Source organism: Triticum urartu, chromosome 3A (assembly GCF_056163025.1).
Source record: "Triticum urartu cultivar PI428250 chromosome 3A, HENAU_Tu73, whole genome shotgun sequence".
In the NCBI taxonomy this organism is placed as follows: Eukaryota; Viridiplantae; Streptophyta; class Magnoliopsida; order Poales; family Poaceae; genus Triticum; species Triticum urartu.
Window position 1 is genome coordinate 40,245,717 of NC_141875.1, and position 14,008 is coordinate 40,259,724.

At 41.4% G+C, this 14,008-nt stretch overlaps 1 pseudogene; it reads left to right on the top strand.

The window, feature by feature from the left end:
- The first annotated feature begins 532 nt into the window (after positions 1-532).
- LOC125549687 (small nucleolar RNA Z247) lies at positions 533-671 on the top strand (annotated as a pseudogene).
- The last annotated feature ends 13,337 nt before the right edge of the window (positions 672-14,008 follow it).

Genomic DNA, 14,008 nt, shown 5'->3' on the forward strand with positions numbered 1-14,008 from the left:
ATCCTATCGCCCACACCAAATTTTTTCGCCCGCACCCTTCCCATCCTCCCATCTCCGGCACCATGGACTCCTCCAGCTAACTCCTCTCCACTGTCCTGAACAACACCATCTCCGAGCCTCTCACACGTACCAACTACATCCTCTGGCGAGCCCAAGCTCGCTCCCAGATCATGGGAGCAGGGCTACATGATGAAACCCTACCCGAGCCACCTAAAATCATTACCACCAAATCCTCAGACGAGAAGGATTAGATTGGTCCGAACCCCGCCCATACCCCATGGCTCATTCAAGATCAACAAAGCGTGGCCTACTTGCTCTGTAACCTTTCCAAAGAAGTCCTAGTGTAAGTTTCTTCCTCGAGACTTCTCACGCCATCTGGTCTGCCTTGGAAAACATGTTCTCAGCCCAATCCAAGTCTCGCATCAACAACTCCCGTATTGCCCTCTCCAATGCCCAGAAGGGTTCCCTCAGCGCCGCCGCCTATTTTGGGAAGATGCGGGCGCTGTCTGATGAACTCGCAGCAGCAGGAAAACCCATCGGCGAAGATGAACTCATCTCCTTCATCATCGCCGGTCTCGACATGGAATACCATCCCATCATCTATGCTCTCGATGTGCGAACTGATCCTGTCTCCACCGATGAGCTCTTTGGCATGATCTCCAACTTCGATCAGCGCGTCGAGCTATTCCAAGGAACTGGTCCCGGCGCCTTCAAATCTTCTGCCAACGCCGCCTATCGAGGTCGCGGGCCTCCAAAACCCTCCCAGAACCCTTCCAAGGGTGGTGGTGGTGGTGGGGGCTATCGTGGCGTCTAAAACTGTTCATATAACTTGCCATGTTTGCATGGATGCCACATTATTTTCCATGCATCTTTGGCCAAAGTCCAGTAAGGGAGTTTTGTTCTATGTGTTTAGAACTAGCATGCCATGTCTTTGTTTGCCATGATATGTTCCTGTAGCATGTTGTTTGCTTGCTCTAAACATTGCTTATGATGTTGTTTTGACATGTTAGTATTTTCTCTAAGTCTGTGAAACTGATATCTTTTGCATGTTTGCCATGCTATTTTGAGCTTGTTCTAGTGAGAACTAGCAGGAGCTTAGTGTTCATGATTTGTAGAGCTTCATGTGTACTTTATGGTTATATGCTTTGTTGCCATGTTGGAATGTTGTAACATAGTTTCTTGTTGCATTCTAAGTGCATTGGTGTTGTTAATCGCGGATTTGCATCATTCTTGTTTTGCTTGTCATTTGCAAACCGTGCATCTGTTTCTGGTGATCCTTATATAGATTTCAACCGAAATCACCTCATCTTTCCAGCAGTATACTTGTTTTGACAAGTTGATGCCTCGATCATCTTTTTCCTTTCGGAGTACCCATATGCATTGCATCATGTTGCTTGTACATTGCACCGTGATTGATTGTTGTTCCATTGCTTGTGTTCTTGCTTTGGGTAGAGCCAGGAGATGAGTACGTGAACGAGGAACCTGTTGAGTACACTAACGAGGATCAAGCTATCAACAACTCAGAGAACTTTGCAGGAAAGATTACCATACCCTCGGTATCAGTTCTATCTTTGTTTGCTAGTTGTTCGTTTTATCGCTATATCGTGCAACCTACCACTTGTTATATCATGCCTCCCATATTGCCGTGTCAAGCCTCAAACCCACCTTCCTAGCAAACCGTTGTTTGGCTAAGTTACCACTTTTGCTCAGCCCCTCTTATAGTGTTGCTAGTTGCAGGTGCCTTGCAGGTTGTTCCATGTTGGAACATGGATATGTCGGGATATAACCATTATCTCTTATTTTAATTAATGCATCTATATACTTGGTAAAGGGTGGAAGGCTCGGCCTTATGACTAGTGTTTTGTTCCACTCTTGCCACCCTATTATCCGTCATACCGGTATTATGTTCCTTGATTTTGCGTTCCTTATGCGGTTGGGGTTATGGGACCCCCTTGACAGTTCGCCTTGAATAAAACTCCTCCAGCAAGGCCCAACCTTGGTTTTACATTTTCCTACCTAAGCCTTTTCCCATGGGTTCTGCAGACCCGAGGGTCATCTTTATTTTAAACCCACGGGCCAGTGCTCCTTTGAGTGTTGGTCGAACCTGAGCGATGTCCGGCGCCCCCTGGGCAACCAAGGTCTATGCCAACCTGATGTCTTGCCCATCCGGTGTGCCTTGTGAACGAGATATGTGCAGCTCCTCTTGGGATTTGTTGGCAAATTCGGGTGGTCTTGCTGGTCTTGTTTTACCATTGTTGAAATGTCTTGTAACCGGGATTCCGGGACTGAGCGGGTCTTTCCGGGAGAAGGAATATCCTTCGTTGATCATGAGAGCTTGTAATGGGCTAAGATGGGACACCCCTTCAGGGTATAAACTTTCGAGAGCCGTGCCCGCGGTTATGTGGAAGATGGGAATTTGTTAATATCCGGTCATAGAGAACTTGACACTTGACTTAATTAAAATGAATCAACCACGTGTGTAGCCGTGATGGTCTCTTTTCGGTGGAGTCCGAGAAGTGAACATGGTTTGGGTTATGTTTGAACATAAGTAGCTTCATGATCACTTCTTGATCACTTATAGTTTCACGACCGTTGCGTAGCCTCTCATCTTACTCTTATTTGCGTATGTTAGCCACCATATTTTCTTAGGGCTTGCTGCAGCTCCACCTCATTACCTTATCCTACCCATAAGCTTAAATAGTCTTGATCTCGCGGGTGTGAGATTGCTGAGTCCACGTGACTCACGGATACTTCCAAATAGTTGCAGGTGCCGATGATACCAGTGCAGGTGATGCTACCGAACTCAAGTGGGAGTTCGACGAGGACCTTGGTCATTACTATGTGTCGTTTCCTGACGATCAGTAGTGGAGCCCAGTTGGGATGATCGGGGATCTAGCATTTGGGGTTTATCTTCCTTTTTCTTTTGGTTTTGACCGTAGTCGGTCTATGATTGTATTTGGATGATGTATGAATTATTTATGTATTGTGTGACGTGGCAAGTGTAAGCCAACTCTATTTATCCATGTCTTGTTCATTACATGGGATGTTTGTGAAGATGACCCTTCTTGCGACAAAACCACTATACGGTTATGCCTCTAAGTCATGCCTCGACACGTGGGAGCTATAGCCACATCATGGGCGTTACAAAGCCAATTAGTTTTAGTCGGCCTACTATAAGCCAATTAGCTCCAGTGGAACAACAGTTAGCCGATGGAGCCCAATCGGCCTGCTGCTAGCTGATAGAGTACTAATCGGCCTACTCTTGGCCGACTGGATCTAGTCGGCCACTAGATGGCCGATTTTGTATTATTTTTGAAAAAAATAAAATCAACGTAATATTTCTGAAAATTAATTAAAAATATATTATATAAAAAATTAGTCGGATCTGTGTAGCGTCATATCGATCTGGTCCGACGAAAGGCATACAAATTTCGTTCGTGTTTTCATGGCATGTTTGAATGTTTAGTTCGAAAACTAAAACAATTCCACATAAGACGAAACCTTAAAAAGAATGGTTCTAAAATAAATTCCCCCGTTCAAACATTTTCAGAAGTTGCATAAACATTTTATTATATGCACTTGAATATTTTATTAGGTGACTATGTAAATTTTCCATTGATTGTGAAACATTTCCTTAAATTATGTTTTCATACAATTTTTTTCCATCTCTATATGTATTGTATTCTTAATTTTTAGTAAAGTGCGTGAACAGTCTTTTGACACATGTGATTTCAAATTGACAAAGCTGAAATGGCAACGGTCCAAGGTAATTAAGTAGTAGTAGCGCTACGTCCGTGCATATCTTCAATTCTAGTTTCAATATCATTATCATGCTTGATTATTATCTGATTGAATTCTATTCTCGTAAAGTGCATGAGGCAGAAAAAGGGGAATAATTTATGTGCATACTATGTTTGCGAGAGCATTCACTTTATGATCAAAAGGAGCAGAGATGCAAGACATCTTTGGGTACGTAAACACTATTCACAATTTTTCTATCCCACACGATCTAATATATACACACACACAACTAATATATTCATATTGATCTCCTTATTTAAAGAAGGTGGAGATGCGGTGTAGGCTAATACCCCTTACTGCAATAGTATAATATATTCACTTATTTTAAAATATGTTTTGTAAATTGCATTTTTAGTAGAACAATTTTATTTTCTTAGTCTAGTTATTTAGTGGAACTTTTTTAATCTAGTTAAATCGCAAAATCATCCACTACCCCTTACTGCCATGCTAGTCGGGCCAGGACATTGGTGATTCCCTGCTAGCAGTGTGTGAGGATTTCTTTGCAGACGGCAGCCCATGAAATGGACTTTTTTTAATGAAACATGGAATGGATTCACGTTCTTCTAGATAAAATCTCTTGTGTTTGAATCAAATCGCCAAAGATATATAATAATTAATCAAAATTAATAATTTCTTCGATTGACATGAATTCGTTACGTGGTCACAATTAATAATTACTAATCACAATTAATATTTCTTTGATTGACATTGATCACAATAACAATGAATTTGTTGCATGAATTAAAGCATTGATCAATCATTTAATATATACTTCTAATAAGCTAGGCATACACATCTATATAAACACACAAATCAGAATAACATAACAACACAAAGACAGGAAGAAATTGTGTGTAGGTGAGCGTAAGTAGACTCCTGCCCTCTTGTACTGTACACCATGGCGATACTGAAGAAGGGCACTAGCGTCCTGTGTTTCATGGCCAGCGTCATGGTGGTCATAGCTACCACCCTTCTTCTCTCCTCCTGCGATGCCCACAAAGAGGTTGATAAGTGAATTTTACCATTCAATTTGCAAAGACTAGAAGATTAAGGGCATTTTCCAGATTATACTTGAAAACCACATTTTCTTGTATTTTTATGTCTGCGGACTTGCAGGCAGATGAGACTGTTGTGTTTCCCTTGCCGGCGCCATGCTACTCCATCTCTTTCCCAAACTGTACTGATGACAAGTGCAAGAAGTTTTGCGGCAGCGTAGGCAAGCGGCCAGCCCCCAAGGCATTCTGCAATGACAATAATAACTGTTGCTGTCCTGTCATTCAAGTATAAGCGTCTGCTGAAGCAACTGAGCTAAGAAATAATTAAATAAAACTATATTTGTAATTGTTTTTTATCTGGGAGCTTCCAGCATGGACTGTTGCCCGGACTCATCAAGATGTTTTTAAATCATTATAAACTGACTTTTCGATAATTTGTTGTGTTTGGCAGCTTTTGTTTATCCTATGTGTATCTCTTGTTCGTGTATGTGGAGACCAATTGAAAATAATTAAGTTTAACAAAAATGGTTGATTTGTTTTTGAAAAGGAGGATTAACCCCAGCATCTACATCAAGCGATGCACACAACCATTTATTAAATAGTCTTGAATCTCAAACAAAAATGGTGGTTGCTTCCGTGTTGACACCATGTGTTCTTGTTTCTTGTTTCTTGAGTAGATGAGCATGGTATGTGATCAAGATCTTTTAGCCTTTCAAACTTGACACATGATGCAAGTCTTTCTATAGGTCCAGTGCATGTTCGTTAATGTTGTCTTGTTCCCATTTAGCCCTGTAAGCATATTTTGAATGTTTACTTGCCAATTATGTCAAAATGTATGTGTCAATTGAGTATGTTGCTATAAATGAAATATTTGTAGACTAATGGTTGGTCGTAACAAATGTTCCATGTCGAACTGATGGGCATTATCGGAAGTCCTTGTTGGAGTTTCCCCACAATAAAAAGTACATGTGTGTGTCGAGAAGTCCTTATTAGCATTACCGAAGTCCTTGTCAGCATTATCATGATCTTGTTAATAATTTTACTTGAGACCACCATGATCCATTCTTTAAAATTCAATTAAATTCCATCCCGTTTTCATTACATCATGAGTTTTTTGAAGTTTTCTCCTACGCAAATTGTTTTATTTGGAGAATAAATTTATTTTTGCAATCGTTCTTCAACAAGGTTCTATTGAGCCCAGCGTCATAAATTGTCACACTAATCTAATTTTTCAGGAAATATTATGCATCTTTTCTATGGTGCAACCGAACAATTTGTACTACACATAACCTATTTCGAAGTTTCTCATAATTTAGCAATTCCATGGCACTCAATTCGTACCTTATTTGTATTCATGTATTTCCTGAAATATTACGTCCAAATTGGCTCTACCACCATTCATTCTTCAAGGCATCACACAAATTTAACTGTTACAAAATGTTATGAAAATTTTGCAAGTACTCAACTCATAATTTATCAAATTTTCCATAATTACTTGATTAGAATAAAAACTTTTTATGCATTCGACTGAAAAGCTAAGGATGTTTGGCAACAATACTAGTACGATTCGACTATTCATTGCCGATAAGGAATGTCATAGTACCATAAAAACACATTTTCTTCCCCCAACCTTTGGATCGGTGCCACATACTACTCCCTCCGTTCACAAATATAAGATGTTCAAAACAGTGTGCGATATACATACACATTTTAGTATGTTTGTTCACTTATTTCAGTCTATATATGGTTCATATTCAAAAATTCATAACATTTTTCATTTTTGAATAGAAGGAGTACCATTTAGAATACGAAATCTCCTCGCTATTCCATTACGTATTCATTCCATGGTTGCTAGCTGAAACTTCACCCACCAAACTTATGCACAAAAGAAAAAGGTGACGAGCAGATAATAACTCCCAGCCATCCCAAGATAGCATTTCGACAGCTCAAGGATAAAGACTTAAAGAGTTGTGTTTTTCTCCCTTAGTTTTCTTTTTACAGGGATGGGCTTCATGCTTTTTAGGTGCAAAAGGTTTGGCAGTCCTACTTGCTGTAGTACTACCAGTACAGACTAGCCTGTCGTGTCAAGCTCTAGGCACTCTAGCTAGTACTGTTGTTCTCCGAGCCAACACGATACACCCCACACAAGGGTTTGACAGGAGAACCCCAAGCGTGTCCTCCACTTGTCCGGGATTGAAGAACGAAACTACTATGCACACGACAATGCAGAGACGAAATGTGAATGATGCCTATCTAATGGATGATACAATCCATTGCCCAGATTTCGTCTGAAATGCTATCATCCGTCACTGCTCATTGAAGAAAGATCCGTAGATTTGAAAAACTGGAACAACATGGGCCCATATATTAGATGTGCAATATTTATGGTATATCTAGATGTGATTTATTCTCGCATTGTGTATATATATGGATTTGTCTTATTTTTATTTTTAGTTGTTTTGTCATGTATCCTTTGCTTTCCGAGTTCCATATATATGGGCGCACGGTGCCTGGGCACCTTGTTAGCTTTACAAACTATGATATATTTAATTTGTTTTGTAATTATTCTTCATGCAAGACTTTCCGTACTTACGTTTTATTTTTGGGTCAAATTATTAGGCATGCAACACTTGCCATACAATAAAATATATTAATGTTGATTTTGTTTGAATTGCTGCAGGTATATAATACACGTATTTTTGTTTTCAAACTATTTAATACGGGTATCTAATACCTACCAACGAAATTATATACATATGCATGTATGTATATATTCAGTAATTTATTTTTTGAACTATTACATTTTTTCCTAATTATCTAAAATGAGTGTCATACTTACTAACGAAAGGTTGTATGTACTTGGGTATGTATATACACAATAATTTATTTGTTGACTAACTACATTTTATTTTTGTTTCCTAACTATCCAATACGGTTATACAATATCTACTGACGAAAATATTGTAACACCCGATCGACGTATATAAGGCTATATGAAAAAGGGTAGGAAAGTATTGTACATACCCAGTCGATGGATATACCCGGTTATGTGAAAAAATGTAGAAAAATGTTATACATCAAATAATATACTTCAAGTGAAAATTCCCAAGGTGTCTGCACACTTGTATACCCGGTTGCGCGGAAAAAGCTTGGAAAATATTGTACATATCCAGTGACATGTGTACCTAAAGTAAAATATGACTATGTATATGCCTGACTACGTGACGTATGGTTATTTAATATTATATATATATATATCCAACATATTTCGAGTACAAAAATATACCTAAGATATTTTAGGTTATGTATGTATATACCTAGTAATTTATTTAAGTTATTAGATAGTCTGTGAAAAATAAAGGAGCGCATATAAAAAAATACGACCTCCATTATACACAAAAAATACCCAGCTATGTGACGTATGAGACATGCATGGGCTTAATTTGGGTGGTTATTAAGTGTCCATATTGAGCAATAATTAGCAATAATTCTTTCCAAATAAAAATCTAATGCATTTATGAATTAGTGTTAATAGTAATTACACGTGCACACATCTTAGTGTGATCCGAGGCACCTAGGTGTCCCATATGGGTGTGTGTCGGAAAAAACTGCACGTAGTGTTTTTTTGGTACTGTTTTCGCTCTAACTTTTTAACCGTTTATGGGAACGACGCGTGTAATATACCGTTGGAAAGCTACGGATTAGGTGCAACTTTGTCATGTTGAACACTTTTCAAGATTCCCCGCGGTTTAAGAGCATTTTCAAAAACGGTGTGACCCACAAAGAGTGTCAGCGAGCGTTTTTTCGCGTTTTTTTCTAAACCGCTCGTCGGAATGAGGTAAATGATACACAGTTGGATAGATATCGTCGAGGCGCATCTGTTTCATAACTATTGTTTTGTCTAATTCGTTATGGTTTAAGAGCAGTTACGAATTTACTAAATTACGGAATTCTGTTTTTCAATTTTTTTCAAATTTTCGGTACTGTTTTTGCTCCAGTTTTTTAACCGTTTGTTCAAACGAGGCGTGTAATATACCGTTGAAAAGCTACGGACGAGCCGCAACTTTCATATGTTGAAATGTTTTTGAGATTTCCTTATGGTTTTGAGTTAATTTTGAAAATCATGCGGCGGACGACGAGTGGCAGCGGCCGTTTTTCATGAAATTTTTACAAACCGCTAATCAGAATGATTCAAACGATACGCCGTTGGAAAGATATCGATGAGGCGCAACTTTTTCATGTAGAACACTCTTTAATTCTTTACGGTTAAAGAAGAATTTTGAATTTACCAAAATGCGGATACTCTGTTTTTCACGACACCAAATCGACGTGGGTACTTCATCCGACTGAAAACCGCACTGCATCGGATGAAAAACCGCACTGCATCAGACGGTCAAGCGCACTGTATTTTTTTAATGCATTTTTGTTTCAAATGTAGTGTACTGAAAAGTCCTTGATATTGAGCTTCTTTCAAGATCAAAGTTTACCGCATTTGCATTTTTTTAAAATTCATTTTTGTTTTAAATGAAGTGTACCGAAAAGTTCTTCGTAGTGGACTTTTTTGCAAGACCAAAGCGCACTGCATTTGCATGTTTTAAATGCATTTTTCTTCATAGTGGACTTTTTTACAAGACCAAAGCGCACTGCATTTGCATGTTTTAATGCATTTTTGTTGTAAATGGTGTACAATTCCTCCAAAAATAATAAAAAGTGAACTCCTCTATACATTTTTTTACAAAGTTAACTCCTTTGTTTTGCAAAGTGCACCGCAAAGGTTTACTTAGTGAGCTGCATCGATTTTAACAAATTATACACCATGTCCTTACAAATTTGCAAAAAAAAAAATTCCTCCAAAAATTGTAAAAAGTGAACTCCTCTATACAATTTTTTTTACAAAGTGAACTCCTTTGTTTTGCAAAGTGCACCGCAAAAGGTTTTCTTAATGAGCTGCATCGATTTTAACAAATTATACACCATGTACTTACAAATTTGCAAAAAATAATTGCTCCAAAAATAATAATAATAAATGAACTCCTCTATACAACTTTTTTTACAAAGTGAACTACTTTATTTTGCAAAGTGGACCGCAAAGGTTTTCTTAGTGATCTGCATCGATTTAAAAAAATTATACACTTTGTCCTTACAAATTTGCAAAAAATAATTCCTCTAAAAATAATAAAAACTGAACTCCTCTATACATTTTTTTACATAGTGAACTCCTTTGTTTTTGCAAAATGCACCGCCAAGGTTTTCTCTGTGAACTGCATCATTTTTTAACAGATTATGAACTAGTCCATACAATATTGCAAAAACAACTCCTCCAAAAACAATAAAACGTGAACTCCTTGGTACAATTTTTATTCACAATGTGAGCCACATAGACAAAGGGAACCTGCACGGCACAAGTGACAAACTACACAATACTTCAAGAAAATAGAGACAAACTACACTTGAGCATCCCTGGTCAACTATGCTCTATACTGCATATCTAGTTACATTTTAGTGTTAGATACATCCGTATCTAGACAAATCTAAGACAAGAATTTTGGGATGGAGGGAGTATTATCCAAAGTTACATTGGTGTGCTATATTGTGTGCGATGTATTTGCAAGCGTTGATGATATTTAGATTATACAGAGCTATCAAAAAATGAGGAAACTCAAGGGGCTACTACCACGTGGTATTCATGTTAATGGTATAATATGTTCTTTTTTTGCAAATTTCATACGAGCAATTGACTTAGTCTATGTCAAGTGTCTTGATTTTAGATATGCGATTTTATGTTTGCAGATCCAAGTCCTTCTATTATTGCTGGTGGAGAAATGATGGCCTCGGATTAAGAAAGTCTGCATTAATTAGGTACCAAACCATGTTCGCAACACTGCAAGTTGTTAATCTATTTGTTAAGCAAGTCTTCACTGACGATGACATGTACCTAGGGTAGGGCAACAGACCTGATCTAAGCACCCTTCCCAAGGACACTGCCCTACAGTCAAAGACATTCAAAGGACTGCAAAATTCTACCGACTGAAATCACCTCAGGATGCAACTCACTCGACCAAGGGTTCCACTCGAACAACCCAATTCTATTCGACCAGCATATAATCATTCGACCACATCAGAAACCACTCGGAGTACAGAAGATCTAAGGTCACTCTGGATGGAAATGGTCAGGCGTTCACTCCGTAGTCTTAATGATCATTTATATAATTTCAATACTAACGTTACTAGTAATGTCCCATCTTAATTTATGTACATTGAACCTTATGTAATGGGGGATGGTAGGGTTTTGGCGCTCTCTATATAAGCCACCCCTCCTCTGGCACAAGGGTTCACACCCCCTGTAACTTCACGCATAATCCAATCGACCAGCCTCCGGGCACCAAGACGTAGGGTTGTTACTTCTTCTGAGAAGGGACTAAACTCGTAAATCTTGCGTGCAAAACTTCACCATAGCTAGGATCTTGCCTCCTCATTCCTATCGCCCATTCTACTGTCAGATTTAGAACCACGACAGTTGGCGCCCACCGTGGGGCCGCTGTCTTAGCGACTTTCCGTGAGGTTGCAATTTTTTCGAGTCCTATCATCATGGTTTCCGGTAGAGGTTTGGCTGAGGGCCGTGAGATCCGTCTCGGCGCACTTGTTTTCATCGCCGACGACTCCGCTTGGCTTCAGGAATCTCCCTCGACGTCGAGACACTCCCCATCTACAGGGCGACGCACTTTCACGCGTGCGTTTGCAGCCTCCTTCAACGGCAGCCGTCGACCCAGTATCGGTCGGCCCCCGCAGTGTCTTCGCTCCCCGCTGTTCGCCGTCGCAAGCGGTCCGGTCGATCGCGGCTTAAGCGGTGGGTGAAGCATGCGGTGGCACGTTAGTCGGCCACCCCTCAAGTCGTGGCAATCAAGCTCGACGAATCTCTCTATGGCCTATTTGATATGTCGACTGGCTCCGTCGAGACCCTATTCGAGTGTGACAGCAGCGACCCCGCAGCGGAGGTCCTGATGGTCGACACACCACGCAGCCCGCCTGGCATGCGTCGCAACGGCGGCGACGGCGATCCGTCACGCGTTCACGAGGAGTACCACCTCGAAACCCTCTCTTCTCAGCAGAGGGAGGAACTTCACCGCCGCAATGTGGAGGCACTCCACATGCCCATTGTCGGAGAGACCTCTGAGGCTCGGGCTTTGGAGGTGGCACGCTTGGCCACTTTGACTGAGCGCACTCGACTGGAGCACCTTCAGCGTGCACTCGACGAAATTGCTCGGCGGCAGATCCCCGAATCCAATTGACGGCAGTGGCAGCTGTTCCCGCTTGTACGACAGGTACACTGCACTCCGATTCAGAACCTTACAGCTGCGGCCCAGATAGCAGAGTCTATTCAGCCGTCCCAGTCGGAAGCTGGTAGAGGTTTGATGCAGATCCGAGCGCTGCTCCGGGCAGCCGGAGAGCAGAACACTGCAGTGTCACAGTCGCGTAACAGAATTCATAGCAGATCTGTGGTGGCTGACACAGTTCAGTCGCCTCACAGCCCAAGATCGCCTCCGCGGCGTGAGGGACGAGGGCATCGCCAAGGGAAGTACTTGGGTCGGAACCACGAGCAGCATGATCATTGGCTCGACTGTGATGACCGTCGTCGAGTGCCTACGCCCCCTCCGAGGGGTGGATCATATGTCCCCCGACATTATGATGATAGGCGCCCGTACAACGAAGAGCGGAGGATGCCATTCGACTCAACAGAGCCAGGGTTTGATACGAGGTCAATTCTGGTGCAAGGTCTGGTGGACAGGAATCGAGCACACAGAGAAGGGTAGGACAGAGATCGCCCGACTGGAAGCAGAGTGCATGTTTCTGGTCCCGGGTGTTTTAGCAGAGCCATCAGGGCTTCAGAGATTCCTCCCAACTTCAGGTTGGCGACTGGAGTTAGTAAGTTTACTGGTGAATCGAAGCCTGACACTTGGCTTGAAGATTACCGAGTGGCTATACAGATCGGTGGTGGAAACGACGAAGTTGCCATGAAGCACCTTCCCCTGATGCTTGAAGGGTCAGCTAGGGCTTGGTTGAATCAGTAGACTCTAGGCAGTATATTCAGCTGGGAGGAGTTAGCCCGAGTGTTTGTCAGAACGTTCGAGGGCACATGCAAATGACCTGCAGGGTTGACAGAATTGCAACATTGTGTGCAAAAACCGAATGAAACTTTAACGGATTACATCCAGAGGTGGACCACTTTGCATCACACTATGTAGAATGTGTCTCAGCATCAAGCAGTTTGCGCCTTCAAGGAGGGCATTCGGTATAGAGAGTTTAACCTGAAATTCGGTCGGACAGGAGACATGACCCTGACCCGAATGATGGAAATAGCCACTCGGTACGCAAACGGCGAAGAAGAAGACCGACTCCGCAGCGGCAAAGACAAACCAGTCAGTCAAGATACTGGAGGAGGTAATTCCAATCAGAAGCAGAAGCGCAAAGCTGAGCCTGCGGGTCCTAGAGAGGTTGCAGTCGCAACCCAAGGAAAATTTAAGGGAAAGCCTAAAGGGCACTGGATCCCCAAGAAGGTGAAGGATTCAACAGGGAACGACGTGGTGGATTTTCCATGTCACCTTCACATCAAGAAGGACGAAGAGGGTAATCTGATTTATCCCAAACATACCACTCGACAGTGTGGAGTCCTTATACAGCAGTTCCTAGAAAAACAACCCAGTGAGAAAGAGAAGGAATCTGATAAGGATGAGGACAAGGAATAGGATGATGAAGGATTTCCCAATGTCAATTCCACTTTGGTGATTTTTGTTGACATTGAAAGTAAATGTCGACTGGAAGTCATCAACAGAGAAGTAAACATGGTTGCTCCGGCAACGACGGCGTATCTAAAATGGTCAAAGACTCCCATCACATTCGACCAGTCTGACCACCCGCCGCACGTAGCCATGATGTCTACTACACAACCTTCTTCTTGTAGACATTCTTGGGCCTCCAAGTGCAGAGGTTTGTAGGACAGTAGCAAATTTCCTTCAAGTGGATGACCTAAGGTTTATCGATCTGTGGGAGGCATAGGATGAAGATGGTCTCTCTCAAGCAACCCTGCAACCAAATAACAAAGAGTCTCTTGTGTCCCCAACACACCCAATACAATGGTAAATTGTATAGGTGCACTAGTTCGGCGAAGAGATAGTGATACAAGTGCAATATGGATAGTAGATAGTGGTTTTTGT